Consider the following 24,578-nt stretch of genomic DNA (forward strand, 5'->3'; position numbering starts at 1 on the left):
TTTCCTGGAAATCCTAGTAATCTTGAAGGATGGACCTCAAAGTAAAGAGTCTTCCATAATCTTTTATATAACTCTTATTTACTAATTTTAGAAATCTTCAGCAAGCTCCTACTCCCTGCCACCTGCTTTATGAAATGGATTGAATTTAGAATGTTATGGGACTATATTTATTTTCCTTTCCTATAGTTTGCAGAAAAATAGGTTAAGGGAACATACTATTGACAGTTGACCGCTATCTCATGTTGAATCTTTTATGCAAAACAGAATACTGAAAACGAGATTTTTTTTCTGGCTTTGCTTTAAGGAGGAAGACCTGTGTATATTGAATACACTGATTCTTTAGTAGGACAAGGTTCAGGATACGTGGCACTGTTACTGACAGTTTGAGCCAGTGAGAAAAGACTGCCAAGAAAATGTGTTCTATCTTGAATTTAGTACTTGTAAGCCCTATTTCAGACATCATAAAGAGGAAGTGGAACTTTTACTTGCCTTATCATTTTTGGCTTGCCTTTCCAAGTTATTATCTATAATATCTTGCATTTTTATTATACTTACAATTAATAAAACATTTTGTAACATTTTTCAGTTCATTTGATCTTTAAAGCAACTCCATAAAGAAGCTAAAACAAGTATATGATTATCATGATTTTTAAAACAAGAAACAGAATCAGACTGGTTAAGTGTCTTACTCCAAGTGCAGTATTTAAGGAACTTGGGATTCTGACCCAAGTCTTCTGACTTGAAGGCCAGTGCTCTCCAGTGTATTACAGTGCTTCTCCTAATTAGAAGTTAGGTGTAAATAAGATTAGTCTTTGGATAAGGGAATAAAATTGAGTTCTGTACCCATGTATCTTCCCTGGACCCCTTCTATACCCCAAGAGACCATAGTGATTAAGGACAAAAGAGCTCATCCCAGAAAGAACTGATCCTGTAGCTGAGCTAAAAAAACTGAACTGCTTTGACAGGATATTGTTTTTGAGAATGATGAATCCTGAAAATGAAACTGAGCTATTTCATTAATTTTTTAAAATATGTTTTTAAGATTATGGCATCGTCAAAACACTGTGGTGTCTTGTTTACTGCTGCTCGCTGTGCTTATAGCTACGTATTATGTCGAAGGAGCACATCAGCAGGTAAGAGGTTCGGTAACTGCGTTTCTGTTCTTTTACCTTTCCGCATCCCAGCTTCAAAATGGGACTCCTGCGGATGTCATAGGGTTTCTACTCTTAATGTTTTTAGGCTTGATTTTGCTTTTTAAATTTATCTGAAAGTATTATTCCATAGATGTATTGAACGTTCCACATTGGCACACATTGGCACACAACCTGCCAAGTCTCTTAACCCACCTGCATTCCAGGTGCCTGCCTAAATTTAAGCACAGAGCAAGAATTATTTTTCTGTATAGGGCCTTTTGTTCTGGGGGCGGGGATGTGTGGAAGCAGTGACCAAGCTAATGCTTTGGTGGGTAAGTGGAGAAGGGCATGTCCCGATGAAGACCTGTTAGCCGTGGGTTTTAGTCACGCTCACCTGTGATGGTAGCAAGACCACGAGCACACAAAGAGGTAGAGAGGGGGACTTCCGGCCAAGATGGAGGCTTAGACGCACATGCTCGGCTTCCCTCTACAACTAGAGAGGAATACAACTACTTTAAAACAAAAGATAACTAGAAATTCCAGAAAATAAAACTACACGGAAGCCCAACGTATGAAGTTATAAACCAGCGGCGCTCTTTGGGCAGGTAAGAGGGAAAGTGGGCGGTGCTGTTTGCGGCCGCACCAGGGACAGCGGCAGGGAGAGCAATCCCAGCGGCAGGGAGGACAATCCCGGCTGCAGTCAAACCCCGGCGGCTCGCGACCCCAACGCTGGAAGAAGCAGCCACCACATCGCCTCGAACAGTGAGGCCCAGGGGGCAGGAGGACAGATCCCCCGTCTCCTAGCGGAATAACTGTGTGAATCCATCTTGGACCCCCGCCCCCACACAAACCGCCACAGGGCTGCGAAATAGGTTGCGGATCGCCAGTGGACGCTGGGCAGTGACGACAAAGCGCCGGCGAGAAAGGTTGCGGATCGGCGCAGGTCGCTGGGTTGTGACGAGTACGCAGGCACTGCCCCCTATAGCCGGCCCAAGAAAACAAAACGCATCTGTCAAAATGAGGCAGACAACTATAGAAATCCCGGTGGCGCAGCTCACCAGGCAACAGATGAGGAATCTGACAGATGAACAAATAAGAAACCTGTCAGCGGCTCAGTTCAGGGCCATTGTTATCAGGTGGCTTACAGAATTCACAAAAGATCTGGAAAAAGATGAGAAAGAATCGAAAAACACGCATACTGAAAGGAACAAAACCACATACGAGACAGATGGTGAGGAAATAAAATCCAGAGTTCAAATCAACAAACCAGAACACAAAGAAGGAACAAACAGTCAACCAGTGCAGAGAGAAAAAACGGGAAGCAAGGAAAGTGATGAGAGGATCAGAAACCTCTGGGACAGCTATAAAAGGCCCAACATAAGAATCATTGGTTTGCCAGAGGGCGAAGAAGATGAACTAGAAATTGAAAAATTAAGTGAAAATATAATAAAGCAGAACTTCCCTAACTTGGGGAAGGAAACAGACTTACAGGTCCAGGAAGCACAGAGAGTTCCAAAACAACTGGACCCAGGGAGAACCACTCCAAGACACATTATAATCAAAATGTCAAAAGTTAAAGAGAGAATCTTAAAAGCAGCAAGAGAGAAGAAAAGAATCATGTACAAAGGGGTCCCAATTAGACTACCAGCTGACTTCTCAAGGGAGACCCTGCAGGCAAGAAGGGACTGGCAAGAAATATTCAAAGTAATGAAAATCCAAAACCTACAACCACGAATACTCTATCCAGCGAAATTGTCATTCAGAATAGAAGGGCAGAGAAGGTGTTTCCAGGGCAAAATAAAACTGAAAGAGCTCATTAGATCCAAACCACTGTTATATGAGATGTTAAAGGGACTGGTTTAGAAAAAGGAGGATCAAAACTATGAATACTAAAATGAAAACTGCATCACAAGAAACAACAACAGAAGCTAGGGAATTGAAACAAAGGCAAACTAAACAGGCAACAAGAGTGGATAAAGAACTATAGGTATGGGGAGCATATTGGGGGGAGGTCAGCAGGGAGGGGGAAGGGGGAGAGGGAGGGAGATGATATAGGAATTAAGGAGCATGGTAGGAGGGAATGGAATAGACAGAGGTTGAGAAGAACTATATGCACAACTAATGGACATGGTCTAAAAGGGGGGGACAACTGGAGGGAGGGGGGCCACCGGGTGGAGGGGAGAAGAGGGAAGGGAAATTGGGACAAATGTAACATTATAATCAAAAAAACACATTAAAAAAAAAATAGAGAGGGGAAGCCTCGTGCTCCCTCTGCATCTGAGCAGGACATGGTGGGGACCATGAACGTGAGGAATCGCAGTAGATCTGCAGCGAGTGTAACTGAGTGGGGTCTTCCAGCCTTGGTTTTTCTTCAGTACCTGGCAACTGGCCCTTGGGGTTCAAGGGAATCATCCTAAATATAGTTACTCTATTTCACGCTGTGGAATGTCCTGAGTCAATAACGCCCTTTAAAAACATACCTTTTCTCCTTTTGTTGTGTTGCCAATCGGGTTTAAGTTGGGGTTTATTTTTCTCCTCTCTGAACAACATTCCGATATTTGCTGGTTCCCAACTTATTTGACTGGCATGTAGGGCTTTGGACTGACAAAAAGCTGTCCCATGAGTCCTTCATAATCAAAAATGGTCTCTTCTTTTTTGACAGATGTAGTATATTTAACAAATGCAGACGGCTCTTTCATGAGAGCATTACAAGAGCATTTAAAGAGTGAACCCAAAGGGGAGAAAATTGGAACTGTTGTAACAATATAATCAATAAAAAACATTTAAAAAATAAAATAAAAAAAAGAGGAGAGAAAAAAAAAAAAAAGGAGAGAAAAGAGAAAATAAAATAAAATAAAGAGTGAACCCTAAGGGATTAGTAAATGAGAACTGTTAAAAAATACAGTTCCAGAAATTTCATATTAAGATTTTTATAATGTAGTTTTTGTTGAACTAAAATGAATATAATGAAGTGTAAGGTCACCATAACGATAAAATTTATTTAGGAAGCCTAATGTATTGTCACTTGTTTCTCTTATGTGTATTTAGTCAAGGTTCGGTGTTTGGGTTTTTGTTTGTTTGTTTTGTTTTTCCTTCTTATTTCCAAAATATTATTTAGAGAAATTTGGGGGTTAGAAGCTTAAGAATGCAAAATAAATTTGACTCTCCATTGTGTGTGTGAAATTATTAGTGACTTACATTTTCCAGGAGAAAACCAGAGGCTGAAAGAAATCCTCCTGTGCTATATCACAACAGCCACGCTCGACCCACTGGTGCCTGTAACTGTGGAAGGAAACAAGCACCTCGAGATGATCCCTCTGATATCAAGGCAGCTAACTTTTATCAGGTGGACTGGATTTTTTTCTTGTTTCTTTTTTTTTCCTTTTTTTCCTGTTAACTACCAATTGAGTAAAATCATATTTTCAGAAGTAAAATATCTAGAAAAATAAATGTGACTGCTGTGTGGTATGTAAACAAGGGAAAGTTATTGACATGTACTTATTTGCTTACTCATTAATTGTTGATCTTTTCTGAATGAAGACTTTTTTTGTGTTATATTAAATGAAAAACTCTATAGCCCCCACCCAACCCCGCCCCGCTCACTTCTTCCTTTATAGCTTCTGGAAGAAAAAGGTTATGGAAAATTGGATTGTATCAATTTCCCAATATTTGCACTAATGCTAGTGTGGCATCAAGATGTTTAATAGACCCTGAAACAGACTGGTCACTGTGCCCTGTGTACTGGTACTTGTAATCTGTTATTGTCAACTGTAATCCGAGTGCCTAAAAGCTATTGATGATTCATAAATTTTGACCTTGTATCTCCCATGCATACCCTTCTCAATGAAAAACATGAAGGACAGAGGTCTTGTGCTATCCTCCACCAGAGGGAACAGCCGCCTCCCTTATCCCCCAGACAAAATACAGTGTCCTGGATAGATTTGTTCCGCCGTGGTTGTGAGACCTCTGCTGGACAGAATAGTTTCCATCCAAGCCTAGGGCGTTGGAGGCAACTCTGCCTTATGCACCAAATAAAGCTATTCCTGGAAAGAGAAGTGCAGTTATAATGGGAAGAGGAGGACGGGGAGATGACACAGCTCAAGCATCTGTTGGCTTTGAATATGAAGACTCTTGAGGTCAGAGGTTTATGTGCTCAGGGCCTGACAAAGTAGTGAAAGTACTAGGAAGTGGACCAAAGGAATCAGCTGTAAAAGCCCTGAATAGTGATATGCCCTTATATATGCTGTCATTGTCTCAGGGCGGAGGGCTAAAACCACATTATGCTCAACTTACGGGGCTTTTTGTTGTGGTTCCTGATGCTCCTTTGCAGATATTACTAATGCCTCAGGTGAGAAATTGGCCCTTTCCGTATTCAGAAACAAAAATGCTGTTGCCAGTGTTTGGGTTACTTTTTTTCCTTAATTTTATTTATTGATTTTAGAGGAGGAGGAATGTTGATTTGTTGTTCCACTTATTTGTGTATTAATTGATTATTTGCCTCTTGTGTGTCCTGACCGGAGATCAAACCTGCAACCTTGGCACATTGGGACAACACTAACTGAGCCACCTGGCCAGGGCCTGATGCTTGTTTTGATTGTTTTTAAGAAGTACAGGATAATAGCAAAGTAATTATTTAATTGAGCAGGCCTTAATTTTAAATACTTTTTATACCTAATATTCTTTTTCTTGAAAAATAAATTATGTGTTAATCAGTTCATGCCATCAATTCACATCAATTGGCTGAGGCAGAACTTGAAGTTAAAATTTGTAGAAAAGCAGGGTAATATTTGAGCCTAAATAATGACGTATTAGATATGATTAAAATTAGGAGTGTACCCATTACCTACAAATCTATTGTTTGTTTAGGCGTTTACCTTTCAGGTGTTTCTTATTGAAAAATGAAAAAAATAATTCTATTATCTGTTTTTCGGGTATAACCAGGCCCACCACCATGTCCAGTATTCTACCCAGGAAAACAAGAAATCACTTTCCCACCAGATGGCCTCTGGGTTTTGAGATTTCCTTAAACATATGTGACAGAGAGAGAGCCATGTTTGCCCCCGAAGGAAAACGTGCAGTTAATGAGTTACAAGGTGCTCCGTGGGATTCTTAAAGCAGTAGCACAGTAAGTGCGTTCCAGCCAGTTCATTTCTAGACTTGAGCTGGTTTTTGTTTCTGGTGTATACGGAGTTATTGATTTGGTATGTGTATACAGTGTTTTCTTGAACCCACAGTGGGTTTTGTTTACAGAAGCTCAGTATTCGGACAATAATTGTTCTACTGTTCCGTGATAACATTGATATTTATTGTCAGTGGGGCTACAACTCTCTAATAAACATCGGTCATTCTAGAAAAGGACTTAAAATATATGGTTGATACCTCTGTTTTCTCTTGTGTCTGTGCCACTGTCCATAATAAAACATGTTTCTATCAAAACTAAATGTTGCATAATCATGTTGAGCCAAAACTTTGTTACTGCTAAAATTATGTTTTATCTGGGATTTTCCTTAAGATGCTGCTCCTGAAATTATCTTTTTTATTTATTTATTTATTTATTTATTATTTTGGTTTTTCAATTACAGTTGTCCCCTTTCCCCCTAATTTCTCTCCCCCACCCAACCCACCCCCTCTCCCGCAAACATATCCCTCCCCGTTGTCCATGTCCATGAGTCTTTTATACGGGTTCTTTGACTAATCCCTTCCCTTACTTCTTCCCCTTCTCTCCCTCTCCCCTCCCCCCTATTGACTGCTATTCTGCTCTTTGTTCTATTTAGTTCCTTTGTTTGTGTTGTTCTTCAGTTTCCTGTATTAGGTGATATCATATGGTATTTTTCTTTCTTTGCCTGGCTTATTTCACTAAGCATAATTCTCTCTAGTTCCATCCATGTTGTTGCAAATGGCAGGAGTTCCTTCTTTCTTTCTGCTGCATAGTATTCCATTGTGTAAATGTACAACAGTTTTTTGATCCACTCATCTACAGATGGGCACTTAGGTTGTTTCCAGCACTTAGCTATTGTAAACAGTGCTGCAATGAACATAGGAGTGCATAAGTTCTTTTGAATTGGTGTTTCAAGATTCTTCGGGTATAATCCTAGCAGTGGAGTCGCTGGTTCAAAAGGCAGTTCCATTTTTAACCTTTTGAGGTAATTCCATACTGTTCTCCATAGTGGCTGCACCAGTCTGCATTCCCACCAACAGTGCAGTAGGGTTCCCGTTTCTCCACATCCTCGCCAGCACTTGTTGCTTGTTGATTTGTTGATGATGGCCATTCTGACTGGTGTAAAATGGTATCTCATTGTGGTTTTTATTTGCATCTCCCTGATGGCTAATGATGTTGAGCGTTGTTTCATGTGTCTATGGACCTTCTGTATGTCCTCTTCGGAGAAGTGTTTGTTCAGGTCCCTTGCCCATTTTTTAATTGGGTTGTTTGTTTTCTTGATGTTTAGTCGTATCAGCTCTTTATATATTTTGGAAATCAGTCCCCTGTCTGTGATGTCATTGGCAAATATGTTTTCCCATATGGTTGGTTTCCTTTTCATCTTGCTGATGTTGAAATTATCTTGAAACAAGCCCTGTTGTTTGGTTTACAATTTTGTTACCTGAGTTAGATTCTTTATTCTTTTTACCATTTTATTCTTGGACTGCTGAAATACCTTATTTTAAGTGAGTGCTATCTGAGTTAAATCTTTTCAATCCAAAATATTACACACTTTATTCTTTAAAAATTTCAATACCGTGAAACAATTTTTAAGTGATACAGATCTTATTAATCTATGATGACTCACGAGCATCAACCTGGTAACACTGGTATATCACCAGTTAGATAAATGTGCAAAATGAGTTAACATACCAAAGTTTTAGTGTAATTGTTTATATTTTCCTAAACACATTGATTCTGAAATGCTGGGCAAATAAAATTAGAGATTTTAGTCTTAAAATATATGAAATATAACATTCGCATAATGTCTTACTAATAGTTTAAGGCAGTTATGTAAGTTTTGATTAATAAGTGCAAATTAGCCCTGGCTGGTGTGGCTCAGTGGATTGAGTGCCAGCCTGTGAACCAAAGGGTTGTCAGTTCGATTTGCAGTCAGGGCATATGCCTGGGTTGCAGGCCAGGTGCACAGTTGTGGGTGTACGAGAGGCAACCACACTTTGATGTTTCTCTCTCTTTCTTCCTCTCTTCCTCTCTCCCTAAAAATCAATCAATCAATTAATAAATAAATAATCGTTTAAAAAGTGCAAATTGGCAGTTATAAAAATAGTCATGATGTTATAAAGTACAGTATAGGGAATATAGTTTTTTGGGGGGGTCCCCCTCCTCTGTTCTTGTCTCACTCTCAAGAATTCAGGCGAGAGACAACGTGTGTAGTGGAAATAGCAAGTTTATTTATGAAATACACTTGAGCACAAAGCTGCAAGTGGGCACCCAGCTAGTCTGAGTGTACTGCCTATTGGGGTTTTAGGGGTTTTCTGCTCGTAGCCAGTTTCTAGGTTTCCCCTCCTCCCATCTTCAGACCTTGGGATTAATATACAGTTTAAAAGCCTTTTCCAGATAGTGGAAATGATACTGAAAGAATTTCAAGGGCTCCCCTCCTGCGCTCTCATGTTTTTTTCCTTGTGATTTCTGGAACACCTGGCAATCTTACTGCACCAGACTCAGAACTGCTGAGTTAATGGGTGAGACATGTCTCCCTCCCACTCCCTGCCTTGATTGGCTATCCTGCCAAACAGATCCCTAGAAAATAATTGATTTGATTAATTGCATCATTTTTGCATTTGTGGTATATGATATGTAATAAATTTTATTTATGTTTTAAAATTAACTGACCTCATCCGGGGCTCTTCAAATTCCTCCTCTCTGGTGGTTTGTGGATCATCTACCGATAGCACAACTCCCTGGGGGCATGGTTCAAAATATGCAGATTCTGTTCTGCCAGCTCCAAACTGTGAGTTAATTGTGGGCTCTGGCTGAGAAATTTTTATTTGTAAAGGTAGTAAGTAATCCTTTCATCTGCTAAAGATTAAGAAAAGTTCCAAAGTATATACCATTTTCGGTTAACTTTCTTTTAAGTTGCTCAGTCGTTTATTATTATTTCAAAGCAATTTTAATTATGCTATTAGAGTTGTCCCAATTTTTTCCCTTTGCCCCCCTCCACCTGGTACACCCCTTCCCTCAAGCAATCACCCCGCTTAGTGCATGTCCATAGGTCATGCACTTATGTTCTTCAGCCTCTCCATTTCTTTAATATTCTTAACATCCCACTGTCTATTTTGTATCTACCAATTATGCTTCTTAATCCCTGCGCCTTTTCCCCCATTCTCCCTCTTCCCCTTCCCTGCTGATAACCCTCCATATGAACCACTTATCTATGATTCTATTCATGTTCTAGTTGCTTGCTTAGTTTGTTTTTGTTTTTCTCTTTTTAGATTCAGTTGTTGATAGTTGTGAGTTTGTTGTCATTTTACTGTTCATAGTTTTGATCTTTTTCTTAAATAAGTCCCTTTAACATTTTATATAATAAGGGCTTGGTGATGATGAACTCCTTTGACTTTACCTTCTCTGGGGAGCACTTCATCTGCCCTTCCATTCTAAATGATAGCTTTGCTGGATATAGGAATCTTGGTTGTAGGCCCTTGCTTTTCATCACTTTGAATACTTCTTACCAGTCTCTTCTTGCCTGCAAAGTTTCTTTTGAGAAGGCAGCTGATAGTCTTATGGAAACTACTTTGTAGGGAACTCTCATCTTCTCTTTTGCTGCTTTTAAGATTCTTTATCTTTCACCTTTGGCATTTAATTATGATGTGTCTTGGTGTTGTCCTCTCTGGGTCCAACTTGTTTGGGACTCTATTGGCTGTTTATTTCTTCCTTATGTTCCAAATCATTGATTTCAACCCTGGCTTCCTTCCCTTCACTGTTGGTCCCCTGTAGGTTTTTCTTTATTTCACTTAGTGTAGCCTTCATTTATTTCCTTATTTATTTGCCATGCTCAATGAATTCTCTGAGCATCCTTATCACCAGTGTTTTGAATTCTGCATCTGATAGGTTGGCTATCTTTGTTTCACTTTGTTCTTTTCGTGGAGTTTTGTTCTGTTTTTTCATTTGGGCCATATTTCTTTGTTTACTCAACTTGGCAGCCTCCCTGTGTTTTTTTCTGTGTATTAGGTAGAGCTGCTTTAATTCCCTGTCTTGGAGCACCTGTTACATTGTAAGGGGCAGAGTGTTAGGTATTGACCAGGGCGGGGCAACCTGTTCCACTGCTTTGTGGCATTGTATGTTGGGCAGGGGTCTGAGATGGAACAATGCTACTTGCTCAGCACTCGCCCTGTTTCCAGTCACTTCACTCACTTTCCATATATGACTGGTGCCCCTCTAGCTGTTGCCCTGGTGATGGTTCCCTGAGCAGGTGGGTTTGAGTGCTTTCTAGGACTGTGGTGGCCCTCTGAACAGACAGACATGGGTGGTTTCTTCTCCCTCATACCCCCAAACTCACTGGTTTCCACAGCCAGAAGCTATGAGGCTTTATTTTCCCAGAACTGGGAACCTGCACTTCAGGGTCTGGCCTGGGGCTGGGATCACTCCCCAGGTGTCCCTCCCAGCTTCTATCCACCACGTGTGAGTGTGGGACCACCCGTTCCACCAGCCGCCACCACTGCCTTGCTGCTCCCTTGCCACTGCCACACCGTGTCCTCTTCACCCCACCTTCCCATTTCTGCCGCTCCTACCGAGCTGGATGAATATTTACTCTTTAAATTCTTAGTTGTTAGACTTCCATACAGTCTGATTTTCTGGCAGTTCTGGTTGTTCTTTGTTTTGAGGTTAGTTGTGATCCTTCTTATGGTTGTGCAAGGAGGTGAAGCGTGTCTACCTATGCCTCCATTTTGGCCAGACATGTGAGCTAACTTTTTATCAATCGAGAGATGAGAGAAGATTTCTCATGTGCACTCATCACTGGAGTTCAAAACCATTCCTGAGGGGTAGTTGGAGTCTATTAATTTCCTCAAACTGCTGTAACAAAGTACCATAAACTTGGCTTAAACAACAGAAACTTATCCTCTCACAGTTTTGGCGTATAGAAGTCCAAAATTGAAATGTTGCAGTCCAGTGTTTGTGTCCCTCTCCCTCAAATTCATATGTTGAAACCTGACCACCCAATGCAATAGTATTATTTCTTTTGGCAAGTAATTAGGGTTAGACGAGATCATGAGTGTGAAGCTAACATTTACTTCCCTTTGAAGGTCTAGCAAATAATATTTAGGACTGTTAGCTGTGCATATACTGAGATTACAATTTGTGGTTGGGTTTACTTTAAAAAGCACACATGACATTTTATTTTTCTTAACGACATTCAGTCTACCTTGTATATACCTTGTCCTAGCTTTACATGAAATTAAGGGTTCTACATCCTTATGTTAATTTATGTCCCCTACATTTTTAGCAAAATGTTTTGCATGTAGCAGTAGCAGGTGCTCATCAAAGACTGGTTGGATAAATGATTGTTAGTAGGTGATAACTTGTAATAGATGAAGTTTTGATCATTCTTCTGTGAGTGCCATAATTCTAAATATTTTGGATTTGGGAAACTAAAACTTTATCTAATTAGATTTTATAGGCAATTCGACCAGTGAATGTTTTGAGTAGCAGACTTAATATACTTTGAGTTGCTATTTCATGTTGCTTGCCAGGCATTTTTGTTCATTGGATGTGGTGTTAACTTGTTGGATGTCTACCTTTGTGAGACATAGTATTCCTCAAGATTAAAATAAAGGGATAATACACTTCGTGTTCTCAACTTTTAGAATATGTCCACTTGCCAAATTGAGTAACAGTGCATGACAGTGAGTTGTCTAGGCTAAACAGCAGTTTCATTAGTTTTTTGTTTTTGTTTTTTTGTGACGTGTATTTCCAGACAATAAAGGCTGGGAAGAAGGCTGTCAGGCAAATGTGCATATGTGTGTATGCTTTGTAAGTAAAAACATTCTAGGGCTGGTTTAAGATACTCCAAAAGCACATAAACAAATGTGGTTGGTGGATTGGAATCCTGCTATGGTGTCAAGGCTAAAAGACTAATATCCTTTATTGGTACTTTATATTCATTCTATAGACTAGAATGATGGTTTAAGTACTAACATACTAAATTCCTAGTATAAGAAATAACTCATTCCTCTAGTCATCTATTGAGTACTTTGTAGCTAATATAGCTGTTGATGGTGCAAAGACATTGGCTGATGTCACTAGCTTAATTTTCTAAAATTATATATTTAAAAAGGCTTATTCACTGGAGATTAAGTGTTTTCCTTTTTTGGAGAAAACTTTAAATGGGTATGTAAAGTACTCCGATGACATTACTGTATGGCTGCCACCTTGTTAATACAAAATCAGAGTCATCTTGCTTTGCATAAGCTAGAGGTACTTGACTGAATAAGGCTTTTATTTATTTTTCTTGTTAAAATTCAAAGTTATTTCAGCCTATAGGTTTTATGACCTATTTTTCCAGTACCTTGAGAAGGCTGGTCTAGAAAACCTATTTAGAATAGCTATTTAGTCTGAAATCAAGCATTTGCTAATTAAAGAAAAATTAACTCATAGTTGAAATAGAATAGTTCTTGCATTTACCTTGTGTGAGCCTGCTGAGAATACTTATGTGGACTTTTGAATTTGGAACCTCTGATGGCTACAGAAACAAAAGCTCTGTTGTCGTCCTGTCCTGGGCTTGAAGAAGCCTGTCTTCCTTTGAATTATGTGAGGAAGGGATTCCATACTGATGCTAAATTTTCAGAAACCTAATTCTAGCAAGAGAGTCATCGCTGCATGAGGCCAATCCTGGAATCAGTTTCCTTTAGAAACCAGTACTATGTGCTAGACACTGGGAATAAGATGCAGCTCTTCTCTCTTGGAGTTTATGGGCCAGACGTTGTGCCAGACAGTAATTTATAAAATAAAATATAAAAAGGCTGTGAGGGAAACTGGGAAAATTGGTTTTTGGAATCTGGATGCATCGCTCCTCGCACAAAGCCTGGGTTCTGTTAGTGAGGAAGAAGGAGAGCTGTGCAGGCTACAGGAACATAGTCCACATTATAACTGAGACCCCTCTTTTTTGTTCATAGCTGGCTCACCCTAGAAGCCCAACTCAAATTCTGCCCCTTTCTACAAGCAGCTTTGATGAACAAAACTGATGCCAACGCTGTCCGACTCCCTGTGATCATCCGTAAAATATGCTGATAAAATCACCTCACTCCTTTTTAAGAAATGTAGTACGTGTAATTATTCTAATATATAATTCCATTTAAAGAATTACAGTATGTATGGAGCCCATGTATACTGTGGTATAAAGTGGGTGTTTTGATATTTTCTAGTTTGCATGATCAGGAAGAGAACAGAATGGAAAATACAATCTCCAAAGCAGTGTTTATCCTGGAACTACTCAATTGAGGCTAGAGAGGTTGTTCAAATTTAACTATAATTCTAATTTGTATTCTGTAGGTGCAGTTATAACCTTCAGATAATAAGCTAGTTCTCATTCATCTTGGGTATTTTTACCCTGTAAAGCTCATGCATTCATTAAGTACTATGAACTTGATCAATTAAAAAGACCTGCTGGATTTGATTTCTGTTCATTATAAACAGTTAAGAGGTGAGACCATCCTCCATCGAAACCCAACTATTTTCCAGGAGATTTGGAAGCAAAAGATCTAATGTGACCTTAAAAATTAGAATGTGTAACTTTTAGTATATTAGATAGGTAGTGATATCTGACTCACTGAATTCTGAGATATTTGTTATTTTGATGTCTGCTGTCCACATTCATACAGCTAAATATAAATTTCATGATGACTCAACACGAACCTTGTATTTTCCACAGTACCCCGTGAAGGATTCTTCAAGTCCTATAGAAGGTTCACTGTAAGGCCTGATACCCTGTCCTCAATACCCTGTTGTTTCAATAACAGTAGTAATGCATACCTAACTGTATTTGTTTTCTTTCCTGCCAGTCCAGGGTTGCCAGATTTAGTAAACACAAAAATGTAACACCCAATCAAATTTGAAATTTAGATAAATAACAATGAATTTTGAATATAATATGTTCCATTAAACAATGAACAAACCTCTTTTTTTGTATAATTGTGTCCCAAATATTACATGGGACATGTAACAAAATGTATTGTTTCCTGAAATTCAAATTTGACTGGAAATTCTACATTTTATTTGGCGACCCTGTCGGTCAGTCCCCTGCAAAGTTGCCAAGTATTTCTGGGAGCCCTCAGCGTGTCAGACTCACCTGCTTAGCAGTGGGCGTCATTGTAGCTTCAACCAGGCCCAGCACCGATGCTCTCAGTGCCTTGGAGGGAGGGGAGCGCTCGTTAGCGTGAATGTGCCTGGATGGGCCGGACCAGCTTTAATGCTGTAACCCCCACTGCAGTTCCGGGAATAAGGCCAACAGTTTTTCATGGATAGTCACCAAGGGATTTCACATATTCACTGCACTTTTTAGCCTGCGAGGAAGCAGCTACATACATGATATCCATGAAATATCTCTGGTTAGCTGAGGCTAAAAAGTTATTTTAGCAATTTCCCAGATGAATGTTGCTTTGAGGTGCCAAATAGTGTTATAAAAGTTACCAGACTGGGAAGCAGACCTGGGGACACTTTTGTTTTTATGACACCCACATTTATGTCTACAACACACTTATAGATAAAAATTCAACAGATAATAAAGTTAAGAAACATGTGCTTCCAGTAAGTTTTTTAAAACCTGCTAGCTGCATTTATATTACATGTGAGTAAAAAGAATGATTACCGAGAATAAAGCAGTTGAATATTTGTACAAACTATTTTATGAGGCATTCATAGTGTTTCTAATGTTAGTAAACCACTGTGTATTATATCAATTTAATTTAAATGATTTGATCATTCTTGTGGAATAAAGGTTCATTAAAAATGTTATAGAAATACTGTAGATAAATATTTGTAAAGCTGCTATTGCCATTGTGCCAGTATTAAAATGTATTCTACCTTGGATCACTTAATAATTTTTATGACATATTTTATATTGTACCTATTTGAGAATCCTGTAAATGCTATGGCTTCATTAAACTGTTGCTGATCATATGCTCCCATTGTTTATCCTGAGACTAAATGACAACCAGAGAACATAAACTACCAAGGTGTATCTGGTTATGTTTTTAGATAAAGAGCAATAATAAAAAACCCTTGATTTTTTTTCTTTTTTAATGTTTTCACTACAACTATAGCACATCCAGAAAGGTATATAATACAAATATATAAATTAATGAAGCATAAAGCAAACACCCATTTAACCATCAAGAAAGAGGCATTATAAATGTCTTTAGAAGCCCTGTCTCCCTCCCCTATTATAACCTTTCCTCTAAACTAATTATTGATATACTTGTTACAATACATAGTTCTTGCTTTTGCCCTCTAAGAATGCATCCCTAAATGCTATGGTTTGTTTTGTTTGCTTCTGAACTCTACATTAATAAAACCATACATTATATATTCTTCTGTCTTCTTTCAATCAACATTTATTTTTTAAGATTCAACCATGTCATTGTTCAGTACTATTGGGTTGGTCAAAAAGTCTATTTAGATTTTTCCATAAAATAAAAGACACATTTTTAACTTTCACCAGTAATTTTGTTGACTTGGATATTTGAGTATGTGAACTACCTCCTGCTATTGACTTCTATAGGGTAGAGGCCAGGGGTGCTGCTAAACTTCTTTCAATGCATAAGATAACCCCACAGCCAAGAATTCTTTGGCTCAAATGTCAACAGTACCAAGAAACTTTGCAAACCACTTTTGACATGTTCGATCAGTCACAGCCCCTTCTCCACACACTACGCAATTTAAAAAATATTTCAGTTGCATTTTTTTACCTATTTTGCAGTAATAAAGCATATGTGCTCAAAATGTTGTGTATTTTCTATCTTTAGTATTAAAATGACTGCACAAAAGTTCACTGATTTTGCAGGGCTGCCAACTTGTTAATACAAAATCAAAATCATCTAGCCTTGCTTAAGCTAGAGGTACTTGGCTGAATAAGGCTTTTATTTATTTTTCTTGTTAAAATTCAAAGTTATTTCAGCCTATAGGTTTTATGATATACTTTGCCAATATCTTGAGAAGGCTGGTCTAGAAAACCTATTTAGAATAGGTATTTAGTAAAGTACTGTCAGCACCTTGAAATCAAGCATTTGCTAATTAAAGAAAAATTAACTTGTAGTTGAAATAGAATAGTTCTTGCATTTACCTTGTGTGAGCCTGATGGGAATACTTATGTGGAATTTTGAATTTGGAACCTCTGATGGCTACAGAAACAAAAGCTCTGTTGTCGTCCTGTCCTGGGCTTGAAGAAGCCTGTCTTCCTTTGAATTATGTGAGGAAGGGATTCCATACTGATGCTAAATTTTCAGAAACCTGATTCTAGCATGAGAGCCATTGCTATATGAGGGCAATCCTGGAATCAGTTCCACTTTGAAACCAGTACTATGTGCTAGACACTGGGAATAAGATGCTGCTCCTTCTCTCTTGGATTTATGTGCCAGAGGTTGTGCCAGGCAGTAAACAAGGAGTGAAGTAAAATAGAATATAAAAGGGCTGTGAGGGAAGCAAACTGGGTGCTAGTTACAGTGTCTGAAGAAAATGACTTAACGTGCCGGCTTTCACACCGGAGTGTCTTCTCCACGTGTGCGCACAGGGCAGACCTCTGAAAGGGCCGTCCTTACTTTGCTAGATCAATGGCTGTGTTGAGCCAAGTGGGAGGGGCACCTTTCCCCAACCATTGTAAAGCATTGTTTACTGGGTTTCAGACCGTGTTTCCCAGAGTGCATTGCTCACTGTCAAACCCCATCTGCAGAAATTTTGGAGTCATCCCTGACTCAGTGGTAGCCCCCACCTAACAGAGTGGCAAGTGAAGAACCGGACGTGGATTCTGAGAATTTCCAGGAAGTGACAACATTTTAGAGCTATAAAGTGTGTCCCCTTCCCAGCCACCCACACTGGTGTTTATTCTGTAGGCCAGCTACTTTTCTGAGAGCAGTGTAGCCAAAGGGAGGACGAATGTCACTCAGATTTCAGCTTTAAGGGGGAGTTCAGGTTGCAGGAGCTTGACCGGCACCTGGGCATTTCCTGGGATGCCAGGCCCTGTGGCTTCCTTGGGAAGCTCTGCATGCAGCACGCACGCCTGCCCCGCAACTTCCCACCCTCTTTACCGCCCGCGTCCCACCACCCCTGGCTGCTGGCGTCCGTGGCCACCCAGCTGTGCAGCCCAATCCCGCCTCACTGTGAGGGGCAAGGGGAGGCCCGTCAGGAGGGAGCTGTCCCCTCTGCAGGGAAAAGGACCCTGATTCTGGAGAAAAAGGCTCGCTCTCCTGTAGTACTCTCACCCCAGACTAATATAACTGCCTAAGTGAAGGTTGGAACCTGAGGCGGGGGAGGGGTGCTTTGTGCTAAGGGGCACGTGCATGATATGGCTGCCAACTGTGACACAGCTGCCAACTGTGACACCGCTGCCAACTGTGACACCGCTGCCAACTGTGACACCGCTGCCAATTGTGACACGGCTGCAAATTGTAGGCTCCTGCTCAGTGCGTGTGCCTGCACCTCATTTGTCTGGGTCTCATTGCGTTGCCCCAGACCCCCTGACCCCCACTCCAGATCGCTCACTGTGCCCTGGGTCCCCAGGTCACTCACTGTGCCCCAGCCCCTCCGGGTCACTCCTTGTGCCCCAGCTTTCCTGGGTTGCTCATTGTGTCTCCCGGACCTCTGTTAGCATGTCCGGGCTGCACCTCTGGGCTCCATTGATTTTTTGGCAGCTATTGTGGCTGCTGGCCGAACCATCGCCAACGGAGATCCGAGCTCAGGAGCCAGAAGCCCCTGAGACGAGAGACCCTCCTGAGGTGGAGCAAGAGAGCTCAGCTCTGCTCCAATGGCCTCTTTACCCAGGAGACAATGCAGAACCTTCCACAGGCCTGCAGAAGTCTCCAGCTCAGCCTCCCAAGCCAAATACATATTTTAGAGTGACAGGTCGGCCTTTGGACCTGGAGCTAACTGTGCAGCCAGAGGCTACTGTGGAGGCTGAACGTCCGACACCGACACCGCTGCAGCAGACCACCGCTCCTCCGAAACACCCTGAGGCGATGCTTCCAGGTCCAGAGACTGTTCAGCCCCAGCAGCCACCCTGGTCTGAGCAGTTTCTCAGGGCCCATCAAGCAGTGTCATCTGAGGTCGGTCCTCCAATGCCTGAACAGAAGGCCGTCATCCATATATGTGAGATCTGTTCCTGCCGAAATGAGACGCTGTCTTGTTCTGGTCTCGGCCCAACGCAGGCGCTCCACAGAGTGCCTGTGCCAGACTCCGACACGTACAAGAACATCTTCACCACCTTGTAAGAACTGCCTTTCTTCCTTTGTTCTCCGCAACCTGCCTGACCTGCCAGCCTTCTCCTCCTGGTCTCCCTGGGCCTTCCTCAGCTTCTCAAACCCACACTGACTACTTCCTGCTTTTATATTTTGTTTGTCATCTAGTCCTTATCTTCATTCCCCTTCTCACCATTGTTTCCTCCTCCGCATGTTTCCTTACTGGTTTTTCTTTAGCCCCATCGCTTCATTCCTTAACCCTCTACTCCCCTCCCACTTCTATGCCATCCTCTTTACAGCTTCGTGGCCCTCTCCGAATCTCATTGGTGGTGATACAACAAATTGGTTAAGAGAAGAGACTCTAGAGCCAGAGTGCCCGAGTTTGAATGCAGTTATGCCATATATTAGTGTTTGGGTTCAATTTCATCATCTGTAAAGTCAAGATTATGATAGTTACCATCTCTTAGGATTGTTGTGAGATTTAGACAAGTTCACCTATGTCAGTGCCTATCATATATCCAGTTATACCCAGAACTCACATTTGCCACCTGGCTTTCTAAATATATCACCCATTCTGTGTCCAGCCAGGGCTAAGTACTATGGGAGCCACAGAAGTATGACATTGTCTATGAAACATGACAATGACAGGTGGGAAGAAAGGGAATATGACTAAAAAGGGAGATGATATATAGTTAAGTACTAAAAAAGATACAGACCAGAGGTGGTATAATTCAGCAGAATCGGTAGTCACTGGCCTATGGAAGTCGGAAGACTGCATGGTTAAGCTATAACTTTAACTGGGACTTAAAGGTCCCTGTGGTTTGTTACATCGAGGAAAAATAATGCGTACAGTCTTGGCAACAGCATGGCTGCAGGAACGACCAGGACTTATTAGGCTAGTCTTGCTGTCAAGAATTGGTTTAGGAAGCGGTGAAAAATATGATTATGAAAAACTTTGGCTCTAGGAGTTTGGAAGTTGCACTGAGACTGGGAGAGCCCCTGAATGTTTTCAAGTGAGAGAGACAGGTGATTAAAATAAGAGGGTTATTTTAAATTCCATATGTAGAGTGATCTCAAGAGGAAAGCTTGATTCAGGGAGACCGGTAGAATACTTGAGCAAAATCTAGCAGTAAAGCAAGAAGAGTGGTTGTGATAGGAGGAGAAAGAACATCCTGGGAACAGTGTAAAGAAAAACTGACAGGCTGTAGTAACTGGCTGGAGTTGGGGAATGGGGTGTACAGGAAAGATAAAAATCAAATACGACCCTGTAAAGTTTCTGTCCTGGGTGATGAGGAGAACCACAGTGGTGTACGAGGTGGACAAAGAGCATTTGGAGAGGAGAGCCAGATTGAAGGCGATGAGTTCAAACTGGGCAGTTTTTATTGGGGAGCCGAAAGCAACCAAAGGTTTCTGGTTGGGTGGAAGTGTCCACTGTGCAGAGGGACAGACAGGGACCTGTTTGACTTTTCTCACCTTCCTGGGAAACGCGCATATAAACTGGACAGGTAAGTTGTCGCTGAGGGACGAGGACAAAGCTAAAGGTGAAGATTCAAAGTTACCCACGGAGTTAGTGATTGAGACTGAACCTCGGGAATTTCACAGCTTCTTTTAAACGCTTGTAATTCATGGGAACAGCCTCCCTGTGTTGTTGGTGTTGGTGTTAAAGTCACAGAAACACACAGGATAAATGTGAAAATCCCACGCAGCACTTCCCGCCACTCCTGTTACCACTTTGGCATGTGTCTGTTCTTGCAACCTCTCTCTCTTTTTCTTCTTTTCCTTTTCTTTTGCAGTTTCCCCCCTAAAGAGGTAATACTTTACTCCTTGCTCAGTGATTTGTGCTTTCCCTTGTCACATATGTCTGTCAGATCTTTCCATATCAGTCCTTCTCATTTCTAATTGCCCTTATCTTTCTAACACCTGGAAAGATTCCCACAGAGGGCACTGACCCAAAGTTTTGCTGTGGCCTGGCTGACGCAAGGTTTCTTTGTGTTAATTTGCTGATAATGATACATTTTTGGTATTTTTCTGTGGAATTATTTTTGTATTCGTTTGTACAAGGAGTCATTTTAGACACAGGTGGTTTTGGAGAAAATGCATTCAAAGTAATCAACTGGCAACACCTAGCCAAATAAGAAATTGAGGTTCTGAGGAGATGCCTCATGGTTTGTGCCAGGGGCCCCACATTATGTCTTTATTAATTTGTGCAGACTGGGAAAGCTGATAGCTGTGGAAATTAGAAAGCTGGTATTTTCTTCATTTGATTAATCCCCACAAGGTTGCCATGACTGTTTTAATTACTCTGTTTGTTCTTTTCCTGCCTATTTAAAGATACTAACTGTGTTTCTTTGCAGCGATTTAAAAGGCAACTCTATTTCTCACCTTGATAAGGACTCATGGAGGTTCTTCCATGTAACTGAGAAACTGTGAGTATATTCTCTCCAAAAATGTATACAAACAAACAAACAAACAAGCAAACCTGACTGCATTGTAAGGTCCTTCTTGGTCCCCAATTTTGAGGTCATTAGCTCTGAGAAAAGGTATTCACCTCCATATCATAAATCAACCTCTATTGATTCCAAGTCTGTGTTTATTTAAAAAATTAAATTGGCAGGCTCTCTTTAAAATGAGTCAATTTAACCTTATTCTTCACTGTAACAAGTAATACATGTTTATATTCTCAGTATATAAAAATGAAATACAGGCATAGTGAAACCTTCGCTTCTGCCCTCGTCCCCCACCCTTAAGGTGAGGCTGTTCTGAGCTGTTTACTGTGTGCCCTTGCAGACCTTTCCCCGGGCCTTTGCCTACATACTGATAGCACAATAGGCATGTTGTGTGATTTTCTTTTCTTTTTTTTTTTTTTTTTACATAAATGGTAACAACTCGGTCCTTCCACCTCTTGCTATGTCTTAGATTTGTTTCCTTCCTGGTTAACCAATTCATTTAAACTCCTGCATAATATTCTACAGGATGGGTGTGTTACAGTTAAAAATCCCCCTATTGGTGGATGTTTAGATTATGTCTAGTTTTCCTGTTGCATGTATTGCTGCAACGAACATTCTTGTACATGCATCTTTGTGAACATGGACAGGCTTTCTGCAGAATAGACATTTAGGAATGGAGTTGTTGGGGCGAAGAGTATACTGATATAACATTTTGACTGCCCTCAAAGAAGTTGTGCCAACTTATGCTCCAGGCAGTAGTAGGCCACGACAACATTCATTTCCAGCACTGATAGTCTCCATTTTTTGGCTGATGTAATGAGTGAATAAAAGGGGTCCCATCTGAATTTGAATTTTTCTGGTTACTTGTAAATTTAACTGGAGAGTATCATGCTTTGTGAAATAAACCAGGTGGTGAAAGAAGAATACCATATTATCTCACTTCATACAGGAATCTAATGAGAAAACAAACCAATGAGCAAAGTAGAACCAGAGACATGGAAACAAGGAACAGGCTGACAGTGACCAGAGGAGAGGGGAGAGGGGAAAAGGGGGGAAAGAAGGGGAAGGGTCTAGTGACGAAACTAGTGTAAATGACCCATGGACATGGACAAGAGGGAGGGGGTTGTCTGTGGGAGAGGGCTGGGGGTGGGCAGGGCAGGGGAGAGCAATGAGGGGAAAAATGGGGACAATTGTAAGAGAACAACAATTTTAAGAAATCTTTAAATATTGAACATTTATATTTCTTCTCTGACTTTGCCCTGTCCTTTTTTGCCTATTTCTCTTTTATCTTTTTTAAATCAATTTGTAGAAAAGTCAGTTTGGCTACACAGGTAGTTTGGGAAAAAATATTTACATTCAAAGTAATTAACTGGCATTTTTTATGACAAGTTTGTGTGTCATATTATTAGGTCAACTCGAACAGATGTCATAAACAACCTCTGAGTTAATAATAAGAGACCAAATAGCCATAGTAATCTAAAAACAGGGTTTACGATCACCCTCTAAGATATCTTATTGGTAACGAAAAATGCTAGAACCAAGCAGGTGTTTTTCTTTTTTTTAACTTATGAATTTCTTTGAAATTATATATAGTCTATATTTTCCATGATAGAGTCTGAATTGGAAATTTTATTTCCCAAACTTGTAAGAAAAATGAAAGTCATTTAGCACAAGAAATAAATAAGATTAGTTTTCTTTAAGGAGTAGAGAGAACGGAGTAGTCTGAAAGATGGTGTAGGAGAAAAAACTTTGGATTGTGTAACTATATACCTATGGAATTTTGAGCCATAAGAAATATACATTGCACATTTTTTAAGTTAAAAATTAAACATTCGTTTTTTTAAATAACATGTGTTTGGGATCTGATAGACAATAGCATGAATCTGGGAAGTGTTGAAGATTTCTCAGTCAGCTTGAGATCTCTACCTTATGAGGGAGAGGTCTCTAACTTAGGGTCAATAGACCCCCCAGAGCAGGATTTCTTCGCCTTCTTGTTTTTTCCTTTAGTCTCTTTGGTGATTGGCAGAAGCCTCTGTTCTTGGGGACTATGTTTTTAAATGAAATAGAAAAACAATAAAAAATAAATTTAAAAAATATATAAGAAAATAAAGGAAAACTATTACTGAAAAAAGTTTTCAAATATTTTTTAAAGCTATCGATATAGTCATAGATCTGCTTCTCTTAACATACTAAGAAACGAGCTATAGTGGTAGATCTAATAACTGGTTATAGTTTCTAAGTAGTGATGTGAATGACATCTGCAACAAATGTGTGATTTGAAAATACGCATACAGTTTTAAGTGATTTAGGGAGGTACCATTTTTTCCAATGTTTTATATTTATGAAAAAGGTTTACTATAAACATTGTTGGACATGGCAGCTTTTTTGCTTTTTCTTTTTGGACCATTTCTATGGAAATATGAAAGCGTTACCTAAGGGAGGTGAGAAAACAGTGAATCAGAGCACCACCCCTGACCATTCCCCCTGCATACACATTCTGACCATCACTGCTGTTCCTTATAATGTGGTGAATTTCAAGTTGAGGCCAAGGTCTTTGATGCCTTTTTAGGACTCCAAGACTTGTTTGTTGGAATTAAAGTCTTTGTGTTTTTATTTTCATGTTTTTTTAAAAAATGTAACTATATCTGTGTCATCTGAACTACCTTATAACTGAGAACAGTCCCTGATCTTAGTTGTTGAGTTTCTGGGCCATAATATTTTGCCATATGCTATGAGTAAAGAATTAAGCTTTGGGGTAGAATGATGCTACAAGATGCGGTTATAAAAATATGTAGCCAACAGACACTGAGGGAAAGCAGAATGTTTCAAACGCTGAACTTGATGGAAATAGCTTCACAAGGCGACACAGCATGTTCTCCAGTCTCCAAGGCTCCTGAAGAGGGCACCACCTAATGTCATGTGCAAGGAGCGCGGAGTCTCCTGCAAGAGACACCCACGTTGACGTTCGGCAGAGCTGCTTCTGAACTGGCTCTCTACCACTCCCTCGCTCCGTTCTTGGAGGCACTGGCCCTGTGCCTTTCTGCTCCTCACATGTAGGAAATGAGTGAAACTCCCCTCACTCCCACCCCTAACCCCAAGCATGTCCCTCGTCGTTACTGAGAGACTAGATAAAGCAAAGGCCTTCACATTCCTTGGGCAGACCAGGTGTCAGGCTTGTCTGTGGATCGTTCCCGTTCCCTTCCTCTTTCATTATGGAGAATTCTGGCCAGATCGCTCAGTTTTCTAATTTATTCAACTGTCATTTCTGTTGCGCATATACTGAGCATTGTTTTTATGAATGACAACACTCCATTTGTATAAGGCTGAGTTCATTCTTTTCAGTGGATGTGCTGACTGCTTACAGCTCTCTGAGGATATTAATTGTGCTATCCTGAAATCCTCTTGTGCTTCCTCCGTTAACTCCGTTTCATTGGTTGTAAACTCTTATGTTTGTTTTCGTTTTCCGTCCAGGTTTCTCCGTATATATTTCTGTATAGTAAATAATTGTAGTTATTTTGCCTTTTGATCCAGAAATAACCTTTTTATTTTTCAGAATCCTGAGTAACAACAAGTTAAAAGAAATTGATAAGGACTCATTTCGACGTCTTTTATTCCTCAA

The 24,578-nt window shown here is 40.3% G+C and overlaps 1 long non-coding RNA gene across 2 annotated transcripts; it reads left to right on the plus strand.

The window, feature by feature from the left end:
• The first annotated feature begins 5 nt into the window (after positions 1 to 5).
• On the plus strand, positions 6 to 24,578 carry LOC149990022 (uncharacterized). Of its 2 annotated transcripts, XR_016509003.1 has the most exons (6): positions 6 to 41; positions 1,043 to 1,133; positions 4,341 to 4,479; positions 6,075 to 6,258; positions 20,867 to 20,938; positions 24,513 to 24,578. It is a non-coding gene; the product is annotated as an uncharacterized LOC149990022 (long non-coding RNA). The 2 variants fall into 2 exon arrangements; XR_016509002.1 differs by lacking the exons at positions 20,867 to 20,938; positions 24,513 to 24,578 and adding an exon at positions 13,242 to 13,467.

Source organism: Furipterus horrens, unplaced genomic scaffold (assembly GCF_987537825.1).
Source record: "Furipterus horrens unplaced genomic scaffold, mFurHor1.1.pri manual_scaffold_41, whole genome shotgun sequence".
Classification (NCBI taxonomy): domain Eukaryota; kingdom Metazoa; phylum Chordata; class Mammalia; order Chiroptera; family Furipteridae; genus Furipterus; species Furipterus horrens.